We start from the raw sequence: 11,450 nt of genomic DNA on the forward strand, positions 1-11,450 counted from the left end.
GTCAAACTGTCTTTGTGCTTATGCGACGAGAGAGAGAAGTGGAGTTTATTGTTGGTTCAGTCGGTCAGCGTTTGGAGAATTGTCATCTATTCATGTAAGTTAATGTAATTGTGAATATTGTAAAACAAAGTATCAATATACATATACCTTCGTAATACACCAAAGTTAGCTTATTTACCCAGCTAGGTTAGCTTTGTGCTAATGTTACCTGAGGTAAAAATTCGCTGTCGCGCAACGGCGTTTTAAAGATTTAAAACGTTATTCGATATGTATACACACAACTAGCTATATCAGCTTTAAAACGTTTAAGCTAAAACCTAACTAGCTAGTTAGGAGCGTTCGGAGGATTGTCATTTATTCCTGTAAGTTAATGTAATTGTGAATATTGTAAAACAAAGTATCAGTATACATATACCTTCGTAATACACTAAAGTTAGCTTATTTACCCAGCTAGGTTAGCTTTGTGCTAACGTTGCCTGAGGTAAAAATTCGCTGTCGCGCAACGGCGTTTTAAAGATTTAAAACGTTATTCGATATGTATACACACAACTAGCTATATCAGCGTTTAAAAAAAGTTTAAGCTAAAACCTAACTAGCTAGTTAGGAGCGTTAGCTGGCTAATATGCTTCCTTCAAGCAGCTGCCTGTTGGCTAAACTTGGACGCAAATAGTTGAGCAATGTCGCATTACTTATTGTCTGGCTAATGTTTTGGTAGCTGCGCAGAAAGTAAAACCTTTTGAAAGAATCATAGATAAATTACATTTTGTATACATTGACCCTCTGATGCATGAATTATGAAATACTGAGTCATTCTAATCTGTTTTTACACTTTATAGGGCATGCAAAAACAAATATAAACTTTTTTCCCAAAATCTTCATTTTTTCAGAAAGTTACAGACATGTCCACCACAGTGGACTACATGTGCTTAAGCACTCAAATAAAACTGTATAAACTTAATGGAAGAATGAATGTAATTAAATTTTATCATAAATCCATGAGCATTCATTTCATTGTTATGCATCATCATCCTGTCCCCCCATCATCCTGCCCCTCATCATTATCCTGCCCCTCATCATCATCCTGTCCCCATCATCATCCTGTCCCCATCATCATCCTGCCCCTCATCATCATCATCCTGCCCCTCATCATCATCATCCTGCCCCTCATCATCATCATTCTGCCCCTCATCATCATCCTGTCCCCATCATCATCCTGCCCCTCATCATCATCATCCTGCCCCTCATCATCATCATCCTGCCCCTCATCATCATCCTGCCCCTCATCATCATCATCCTGTCCCCATCATCATCCTGTCCCCATCATCATCCTGTCCCCATCATCATCCTGCCCCTCATCATCATCATCCTGTCCCCATCATCATCCTGCCCCTCATCATCATCCTGTCCCCCCCATCATCCTACCCCTCATCATCATCCCTCATCATCATCCTGCCCCTCATCCTCCTGCCCCTCATCATCCTGCCCCTCATCCTCCTGTCCCTCATCATCATCCTGCCCCCCTCATCATCCTGTCTCCCATCATCCCGCCCCTCATCATCTTGATTGTCAGCATCCTCATCTCTGTTGTTCTGTGGCAGCCACTCACTCATCATTGCTGTTGTCACTATACTCATCATCACTGGAGTCAAATGAAACTTCCTGCACTATTCTATAGCTTTCCCTATTCTTTGCTGCACTTGTGGTCTATAAATGACAAATGGTTAGACACATGGTTAATCATAAATTCCTACTTATTTGAAATATTTTTTTCAAAACTAAAAGAAAGAATAGTATTGTTACTTAGATACTCCTGTATGTCACCATATTTTTTTACCTCTATGGTTCTCCTAGAATAGAAAGATTGACAAGATATTCCAGCAGTGTTCAACAAGTGTGGCTGTCTGTTGGCCATCTTGGATTCAGAGGAGGTTTACTTGGAGTTACAACAACTAACCACTGAATACACCTAAATGGAGGGTGGCAGCAGAGAGCATTCTAAATGCTGATATGCAATTTCACATAGAAACCTTTCACCATAGGAGAAAATGACATTTAAACAGCTGTCCACTGTAGTGACCACTATGCGTCAGAGGGTTAATAGTTATGCTTCAGTTTACTTTTCACACACATCCGCTACTTGTATCGATAAAGATGTCTAAAACGGCAAACGTTAACGTGACCTGGTTTTACACCTAAATTTGACCATGGAATTACGTCATCGCAGACCCTTTACAAAAATGTTTTAGGCAAAAAAGTTTTACAATCAATTTTATTTTTATTCGTTCTTCATTACGTGAAATTACATTTAAACTTCAAAAATGTTAGGGTTATTTGCGTCTGCATGTATGAGGTGTAGATATGAGTGCATGTTTGTTTTGCATACAGAATCAGTCAATGAAATATCATTTGTGGCTTAATCTTCTAGAGAGTAATACGGTGAGTAACATTCAAGTAAAAAAGCTAATATAAAGAAATATACAGTAATAATAATCTCATATATTTTTTTCTGTCCCCACAAGATACATTGCATGTGTTACTGCTCTCCCTGAAGTGCTCAGTTACCGCACACTATAAGTGCTGCAGTGCCGCATCACAGCACTCCTGCAGTACCGTGTTACAGCGCTCCCAGAGTGCTCCGTCCCTGCACTCCCAGAGTGCCCCGTAACTGCGCTCCCAGAGTGCCCCGTAACTGCGCTCCCAGAGTGCCCCGTAACTGCGCTCCCAGAGTGCCCCGTAACTGCGCTCCCAGAGTGCCCCGTAACTGCGCTCCCAGAGTGCCCCGTAACTGCGCTCCCAGAGTGCCCCGTCCCTGCGCTCCCAGAGTGCCCCGTCCCTGCGCTCCCAGAGTGCCCCGTAACTGCGCTCCCAGAGTGCCCCGTAACTGCGCTCCCAGAGTGCCCCGTAACTGCGCTCCCAGAGTGCCCCGTAACTGCGCTCCCAGAGTGCCCCGTAACTGCGCTCCCAGAGTGCCCCGTAACTGCGCTCCCAGAGTGCCCCGTAACTGCGCTCCCAGAGTGCCCCGTAACTGCGCTCCCAGAGTGCCCCGTATCTGCGCTCCCAGAGTGCCCCGTATCTGCGCTCCCAGAGTGCCCCGTATCTGCGCTCCCAGAGTGCCCCGTATCTGCGCTCCCAGAGTGCCCCGTATCTGCGCTCCCAGAGTGCCCCGTATCTGCGCTCCCAGAGTGCCCCGTATCTGCGCTCCCAGAGTGCCCCGTATCTGCGCTCCCAGAGTGCCCCGTAACTGCGCTCCCAGAGTGTCCCGTAACTGCACTCCTGAAGTGCCCTGATTGTGTGATACTCCCTGTTACTGCCAAGAGGCCCTGTTTGTGAGCTGCCCAAAGAGGCCCTGTTTGTGAGCTGCCCAAAGAGGCCCTGTTTCTCACCTGACCAAGTGAATCATTGCAGACCAACCTGAAAAGAACCTGTTGTTGAACAACCAGTCTGAGTAACACATTGGTGTGCTGTCTGTTGGCCTATCACTCCCTATTATTATATTTTATACTGATACAATTATCTGTCACATTGATACATTTTGTTGAATTTCTCTGTCTGTATACAATGGGAAGAAAAAGCAAGAAATCTCAAGCAGCCAAGCAGCGTGAAGTGAAAAAGGCAAGTCAAGACCTCTCTGTAAGTACCCAAATGATTACTACAATCCCGCGTGTTACAGTTGTTCAAGCGTCCCACTCTCAAGGTGATGTACGTTATTCAGAATTCTCTGTTGGAAAACAGTGTACTTGTAATGCCCTTACATTCCTAGCTGTACATAATGAACATAATGCCTTAAACAGCCAGGATCTTGATAACGTTTTAATGAAGGGTGATCTTCTATACACTGCAGTCAAACTTGCATTACTGAATGAAGGCAGATTTGTAAGTGACTTTCTGACTTTTGAGGAGCTACCAACTATTATTGAGACAGACTCATGCTGCTACAACGTCATTAAACATGAACCAAAGGTCGGGTTTTTGAGAGATAATCCCTTACCAGGAATGGAGGAATACAGTAATCTGGAGACTATGCTTCATTGTCTTAGTGGAGATGTAACTGATGCACTACTGATTGTTAATGCAGAATGCATTGCTGTATTTAGAGACCGTGCTGGGAGATTTGGATTTTTTGATTCCCATGGCAGAACACCTGAAGTCCTACGACCTAGGTGTGGCACGGGTACAGCTATAATGTCGACATTTTACACATTAGAGGACTTGACACAAATACTGCTACAACTGTATGAAGGCAGCAGTGATCAGGAGCAGTACGAACTTCTTCCTGTCTCTTTTCTGACTGCAGAAATACCCATTAACAATCATGATCAGCATTCTGACAAAGTCAACAGTGCACCAGAGACAACAGAGCCTGAGATACCTGAAATTCCATCTATCTCTTGTGAAAACAGTGTCAATAGTGAAGCCTTATATAATACTGATTACAGTGTAACTCAAAAGAATGAGCCAGTTTCAAATGTTGACCAGGTAGTTCAATCCAGGTTGGGAAAAATTAACAGAGAGCGAAAAAGGAAAGCATATAGAAGAATCTATTTCCAAACTAAATCTAACTGTAAAGAAAACAAGAATATTTCACAAACAAAAAGTAAAACATCTAAACAAAATGCACAACCGAGAAGGTCACTTAAAAGTACAGATGATTCTGAGATTAGAAAAATGAAAAATCAACAACACAGACGTAAATACTGTATAAATATAAACTACAGAGAAAAAAAGAAACAACACATTGTGAGTAATTACATAAACAGTGAAGCATACAGAGACAAGCAGAAAAAGTATGTGGTCAGAAACTACAAGAACAGTGAAGCATACAGAGACAAGCAGAAAAAGTATGTGGTCAGAAACTACAAGAACAGTGAAGCATACAGAGACAAGCAGAAAAAGTATGTGGTCAGAAACTACAAGAACAGTGAAGCATACAGAGACAAGCAGAAAAAGTATGTGGTCAGAAACTACAAGAACAGTGAAGCATACAGAGACAAGCAGAAAAAGTATGTGAGCAGTAAATACAAGAACAGTGAAGCCTACAGAGACAAGCAAAAACAGTATGTGGTCCATAACTACAAGAGCAATGAAATGTACAGAGAATGGCATAAACATTACATTACTAATAGATATTGGAAAGATCCAGTGTTCAGACAAAAAATGCTACTTTACAAATAAGTGCAAAAATGATGTGAATTATTATGAACAAATTAAACAAAAAATGAAGAGATTATATTATAGTGACCCTAGTTTCAGATCCCGTCACAATGAAAGCTGTTCAGTTCGCTCTAAAAATAAAAGTTCTAAAATGAAGATTTTTCAGAGGACACGATGTGTGCAACACATTCTGCAGAAGTACAGACACATTAATCAGTTTCGGATGTGGAAATTACAAAGTCAGAATCAACATTCCATTGAACAACAGAATCCTCAAGTTGTGAATGCACTGTCCAATTTTGCTGCTATGACCAAAAGGGGACCAACATTTGTTTGCACAGTTTGTCACAGGGCTTTGTTTTCTGATCAAGTTCGGCTATGTGATCGTGGACGTTATCAAAAAGACCCTGCAGTGGTTTCAGCCTGTTTAACAGGAACATACATTCACACGTGCTCTGCAGATTGTCTTGATGATTGTGTGAATGAGGAGAGGAGACATGAGTGGATCTGCCATAGTTGCCATGAAAATTTGATGAAAGGAAAAATGCCTGCCATTGCTGTAGCTAATAAACTAAAGCTTACTCCCATCCCACCAGAACTGTGTGATTTGAATATCTTAGAAAGGCATATTATAGCAAAATACATACCTTTTGCAAAAATTATAACCCTTCCAAAAGGTCAACAGAAAGCTATAAAGGGTGCTGTTGTATCAGTTGCTTCAGATGTTGAAACCACAGTAAATGTTTTGCCCAGGCCAAGAGATGAATCACAGTTACTCACAGTAAAACTGAAAAGACGACTGTGTTTTCAGGGTCACTACCAGTTTCAAACTATCAATATGCATAAAGTTATGTCTGCTTTAATTAAATTAAGAGAAATTCATTCTGAATACAGAAACATTGTTCTAAATTCTGAGGAAACAATTAATTCTTTTGCAAACTGTTCAAATGATGATGAGATGGAGACCGAAAACGACAATGACGCACAACAGCCTGAAAATGTGCAGTTGAATGACCATGAGGCCACACAAAATACTTCAGAGCAGCACATTGGTTTAGCTTTAGACACATGCCTTCAACCACCAGATCTTGGTCAACAGCTCCTGTCATTCAATGATGGAATATTCTGTATTGCTCCAGCAGAAAGAAACAGTCCTACAAGCATATTCAAAGTTCCTAGGTTGGAAGCTATGGCATTTCCAGTACAATTTCCTGATGGTAATAACACATTTGATGAACTTCACAGGCAAACTGCTCTATCACCCAGCAGGTATTTTAATGCAAGACTGTTTGCTGTTGATAATCGTTTTGCCAGAGATACAAACTACATTTTCTTTGCCCAGTTTGTGACTGAAATGCATTTAGCCTGTTCAAGCATGTCCATTCAACTGAGAAAATCAAAAACTATGACACGTGATGGACGTAGAATCAACAGTTCACTTTTACAGAACAAAACTGAATTAGATAAACTTATACAAAACAATGAAGGGACCAGATTCATGCAGCCTCTGAGAGGTACACCTGCTTACTGGCAAAAAACACTCAGAGATCTGTTTGCTATGCTCAGACAACTGGGAACTCCCACATTCTTTTGTACATTCAGTGCTGCTGAGATGAGATGGCCAGAGGTAATAACAGCAATTAAAGCACAACAATGTGAAACTGTGGACTTTCCAGCATTGGACTGGTCAGAGAAGTGTGAAATATTACGTAGCAATCCAGTTACTGCCATGAGAATGTTTGAGAAACGTGTAGAAGCACTCATGAACCTCATTATGTCTTCTTCACAGCCCATTGGTGAAGTGGTTGACTATTTTTACCGTGTAGAATTTCAACAGCGAGGTTCTCCACATATTCACTGTCTGTTTTGGGTGAAAGATGCACCAGAATTTGAAGATGATCCAGATCAAGTTGTATGTGATTTCATTGACAAATACATATCATGCAAGTTGCCAGACCCAAACACAGACCAAGAGCTGAACAGAATAGTAACTGAAGTACAAACACACAGTCGAAATCACTCTAAATCATGCAAAAAAAATAATAAGCACTGCAGGTTTGGATTTCCTAAACCACCTATGGCAAGAACAATGATTACACGTCCCAGACCACCATCCCTTGACACAGATTCTGATGAGGAAAATACAGAAATAAATGAACAAGCACAGGCTAAACCTAATCTACAGAATGTGTGGGATCTGTTGAATGACACAAATCAACAGTTTGAAAGCATCACAGAACTGCTTGAAAAGGTAAATATGTCTTACCAGGACTATAAGAGAAGTGTTGAATCTCTTTCTACATCCAGTCTGATCATAATGGAACGAGCACCAAAAGACTGCTGGGTAAATGGCTACAATCCTCTTTTGTTAAAAGCCTGGAACGCCAACATGGACATTCAATTCATACTGAATCCATATAGCTGTATAATGTACATACTGTCATACATTTCAAAAGCTGAACATGAATTGAGTGATTATCTAAAGCGAGTGATGACAGATGCATGTAACAGCACATCTGAAAGTGAAACCATGAAACAGATCATGCATGCCTACGCCAAAAACCGAGAGGTCAGTGCCCAGGAGGCAGTTGCACGAACTTGCAGTTTGAAACTCAAATCATCATCTCGTGCTGTTGTTTTCATACCAACTGATGACAATGCTGTACGGATGAGTTTACCACTGAGATATCTGCAAAACAAAGACCCTGATGATGAGGATGTGTGGATGGTTGGACTGACTGACAAGTACATGTCCAGGCCAAACACTCTTGAATTTGAAAACATGTGCATGGCAGAATTTGCTAGTGAATATAGAATTGTTTATGGAGGGCAGAAAAAAGGCAAAAATGTTTTGTCATTACAGAACAACATGGGGCACATACAAAAACGTACTAGGGGAAAACCTGCCATCATTCGATTTGCTCGATTCTCCCAGCAAAAACATCCAGAAAAGTTCTATGGAACATTGCTGAAGTTATACTTACCATACCGAAAAATCACACAACTTAAGTCAACACGATACCAGAATTATGAATCCTTTTATGGCTTTGCCTCTGTAAAACTGAAGGGCTCAGATACACTTCACCGTGTTTACACCATTGTAAATGAGAACAGAGCAAAGTATGAAAAGAACAGTGAGGCTATTGACCAAGCAATTGACGATTTTGAACAAAATGGTCCAATTGAAGATGCCTGGACTTCACTGGCACCAGCAAATGAACAGATCCGTTTGGACACTATTTTGGAGCGTGAACCCACAGATCCGAATGTTATAAGTGAACAAGATGATGTTCCTGAATATTCCACATCTGCTTGTGGTAACAGCACAGCTATGCCATTGATGGAAGAGCCACAGATGAATCCTTTACGTATTAGAAAAATGTACCAGAGTTTAAATGAAACACAGGCGGCTGTATTCTATGCTGTTCGTGATTGGTGCAAAAGATGTGTTTTTGGTGAAAATCCACCTCAGTTTCTTTTCTATGTCTCAGGAACAGCAGGTACAGGAAAGAGTCACCTTATTAAATCAATTTATGCAGAAGCAACACAATTATTACGTAAGCTGCCCTGCCTAAATGAAGAGACAGACATATCAAAACCCACAGTGCTACTAACGGCATTTACAGGTTGTGCAAGTTATAATATTAATGGAAAAACACTGCATTCCCTGTTTAAACTTCCAAGAAGCTTGAAGCCCCCATATCAAGGACTTGGAAATAGTCTAGATGAAATGAGAGCAAACTTTTATAATGTGCAAATCATGATAATTGATGAAATATCAATGGTTTCAAAACCACTCTTTGCCTATGTGAACTGGAGACTGCAACAGATTAAAGGAAACACCAAACCTTTTGGCAATGTTTCAGTGATTACAGTCGGAGACTTTCAGCAGTTGCCTCCATTAGGAAGGGCCAAACCGCTGTGTGTATATGAAGAACATGTCATTGATTTCTGGAGAGATCATTTTAAGATTATAACACTGACCGAAATAATGCGTCAAAAAGATGATCTTGCATTTGCTGAGCTGCTTAATAGGCTGAGAGTGAAAAACAAGCATGAAACACTGTCTAATGCTGACCGGTGTATGCTGGAACAGGTTGTTAAATCACCTGAAGAGTGCCCCCCTGATGCACTTCATATATTTGCAACAAATAAAGAAGTTGATAATCATAACTCAGCAACTTTACTCTCACGCTTTTCTGATATTATAAACATAGATGCAGACGATTATAAAAAAGATCCTAGATCTGGTAAGATGCAAAGGCAAAGTACCACATTAAAAGGAGACAAGTGTGATCTTAATGATACATTGCAAGTTGCAATTGGTGCTCGAGTGATGTTGATCAGAAACATTGATGTTGAAGATGGACTGGTCAATGGTTCATTTGGCAAAGTGGTGAAGGTAATCATGCAGTCACGTGAAACTGTTCCATTTGTTGATATGATTGGTCTTAAACTGGATAATGTTAATGCAGGACAGAAACACCGCAACAAAGTGCCTGGTGCCCCCAATGATATTGTTTATATTGAGAGAACAGAGGAACCACTTAAAAAAAGGGAGCAGTGCGAAGACAGTTTCCTCTAAAGTTGGCTTTTGCATGCACTGTTCATAAAGTTCAAGGAATGACAACTCACTGTGCAGTTGTGTCTCTAAAAAAAATATTTGAACCTGGCATGGCATATGTTGCACTTAGCAGAACCACTTCACTCAGTGGATTGCACATTATTGATTTTGATGAAAATAAGATTTTTTGTGATCCTGAAATAAGTGATTCACTAGACAACATGCTAAACGCTGACCTCCATCATATCCAGCCACTTTTGCACATTGTAAGAGAATCAAATCTGAATTCATTACTAAAGGTGGTGCATCACAATACAGAGGGCCTACAAAGTCACATTGAAGATATTAGGAGCCATCATGAGCTTCTCCTTGCTGACATTCTATGCCTCACTGAAACTCACATGTCTGGTTCAGTTGTTGCTGATAGTCTTCAGCTGAATGGATACCAAATTTACAAGCGCAACAGACATGTGTCTTACTCAACCTACATTCATTTGAACAACAGTGGTGGTGGTGGTGTTGCCATGTATGTTAAAAATGATGTCCAGGCTCATCCTGTGCAGTACATTCAGAATGTAACAGATCTGGAATGTTTAGTCTTAAAAGTAGAGGCACCCAAACAAGCATTAATAGCAGTCGTTTACAGACCCCCAAATTACAATTTGACAGAGTTTTTGCCAAACCTTAATGCTCTTTTGAACTCCTTAAACATCATGAGTTACCAACCTGTTGTAGTGTGTGGGGATTTAAACGAAAATCAACTCTCAAATGCAAACAAACCCATTTTTAATTTGTTTCAGGAAAAAGGATACACTCAACTAATCAACAGAGCTACAACAGAAAAGAAAACGCTTTTGGATCCTGTGTTCTTTTCCAGCTCCCATACAAGTGCTGCAGCCGGGGTGTTACAAACATATTACAGCTACCATAATCCTGTTTATTGTGTTTTTTAGAATCAACAGATTTATCAGTAAATCACGTAATATTTCTGTGTTGTTTTAATGCGTAACGTTTTTTAATGAATAACGACTTTTTAAAAAAACATCATAATTGAACAGATAAATGATTTCAGGATTAATGAAATGCTGTCATATTACAGATGAAAAATCTTCTTTCACCAGCAGCAGTTGGTGAACCATCACAGTGGTCATTTGTGTTTTAATGCGTAACGTTTTTTAATGAATAACGACTTAAAAAAAACATCATAATTGAACAGATAAATGATTTCAGGATTAATGAAATGCTGTCATATTACAGATGAAAAATCTTCTTTCACCAGCAGCAGTTGGTGAACCATCACAGTGGTCATTTGTGTTTTAATTCGTAATGTTTTTTAATGAATAACGACTTAAAAAAACATCGTAATTGAACAGATAAATGATTTCAGGATTAATGAAATGCTGTCATATTACAGATGAAAATTCTTCTTTCACCAGCAGCAGTTGGTGAACCATCACAGTGGTCATTTGTGCCATGTTCTTTTTGCCCTTCTGTCTTTTCCCTTTTTACTTTGTCTCCCCCTCTTGTCTCTCCTCTCTTTTTTACAGATTCTCTTTGGCCTGTCAAGTCTAGCATTATGATAAAAAAAGAACATAACCAAGACACACACACTCACACACACTCCCACACTCTCTCTCACACACTCACACACACACACACACACTCACACACTACATAAACACAGGTGCACTTGGACACAGACTCTAACATAGAAGCTATCAAAGCATTGTATTTT

At 40.2% G+C, this 11,450-nt stretch overlaps 1 long non-coding RNA gene across 1 annotated transcript; it reads left to right on the forward strand.

Annotated features, from left to right (window-relative positions):
* LOC143508712 (uncharacterized) lies at window positions 1–10,909 on the forward strand. The gene is made up of 4 exons (XR_013129428.1): window positions 1–94; window positions 2,386–2,436; window positions 3,567–3,630; window positions 10,516–10,909. It is a non-coding gene; the product is annotated as an uncharacterized LOC143508712 (long non-coding RNA).
* The last annotated feature ends 541 nt before the right edge of the window (window positions 10,910–11,450 follow it).

The sequence above is a fragment of the Brachyhypopomus gauderio genome, chromosome 2 (genome assembly GCF_052324685.1).
Source record: "Brachyhypopomus gauderio isolate BG-103 chromosome 2, BGAUD_0.2, whole genome shotgun sequence".
Classification (NCBI taxonomy): domain Eukaryota; kingdom Metazoa; phylum Chordata; class Actinopteri; order Gymnotiformes; family Hypopomidae; genus Brachyhypopomus; species Brachyhypopomus gauderio.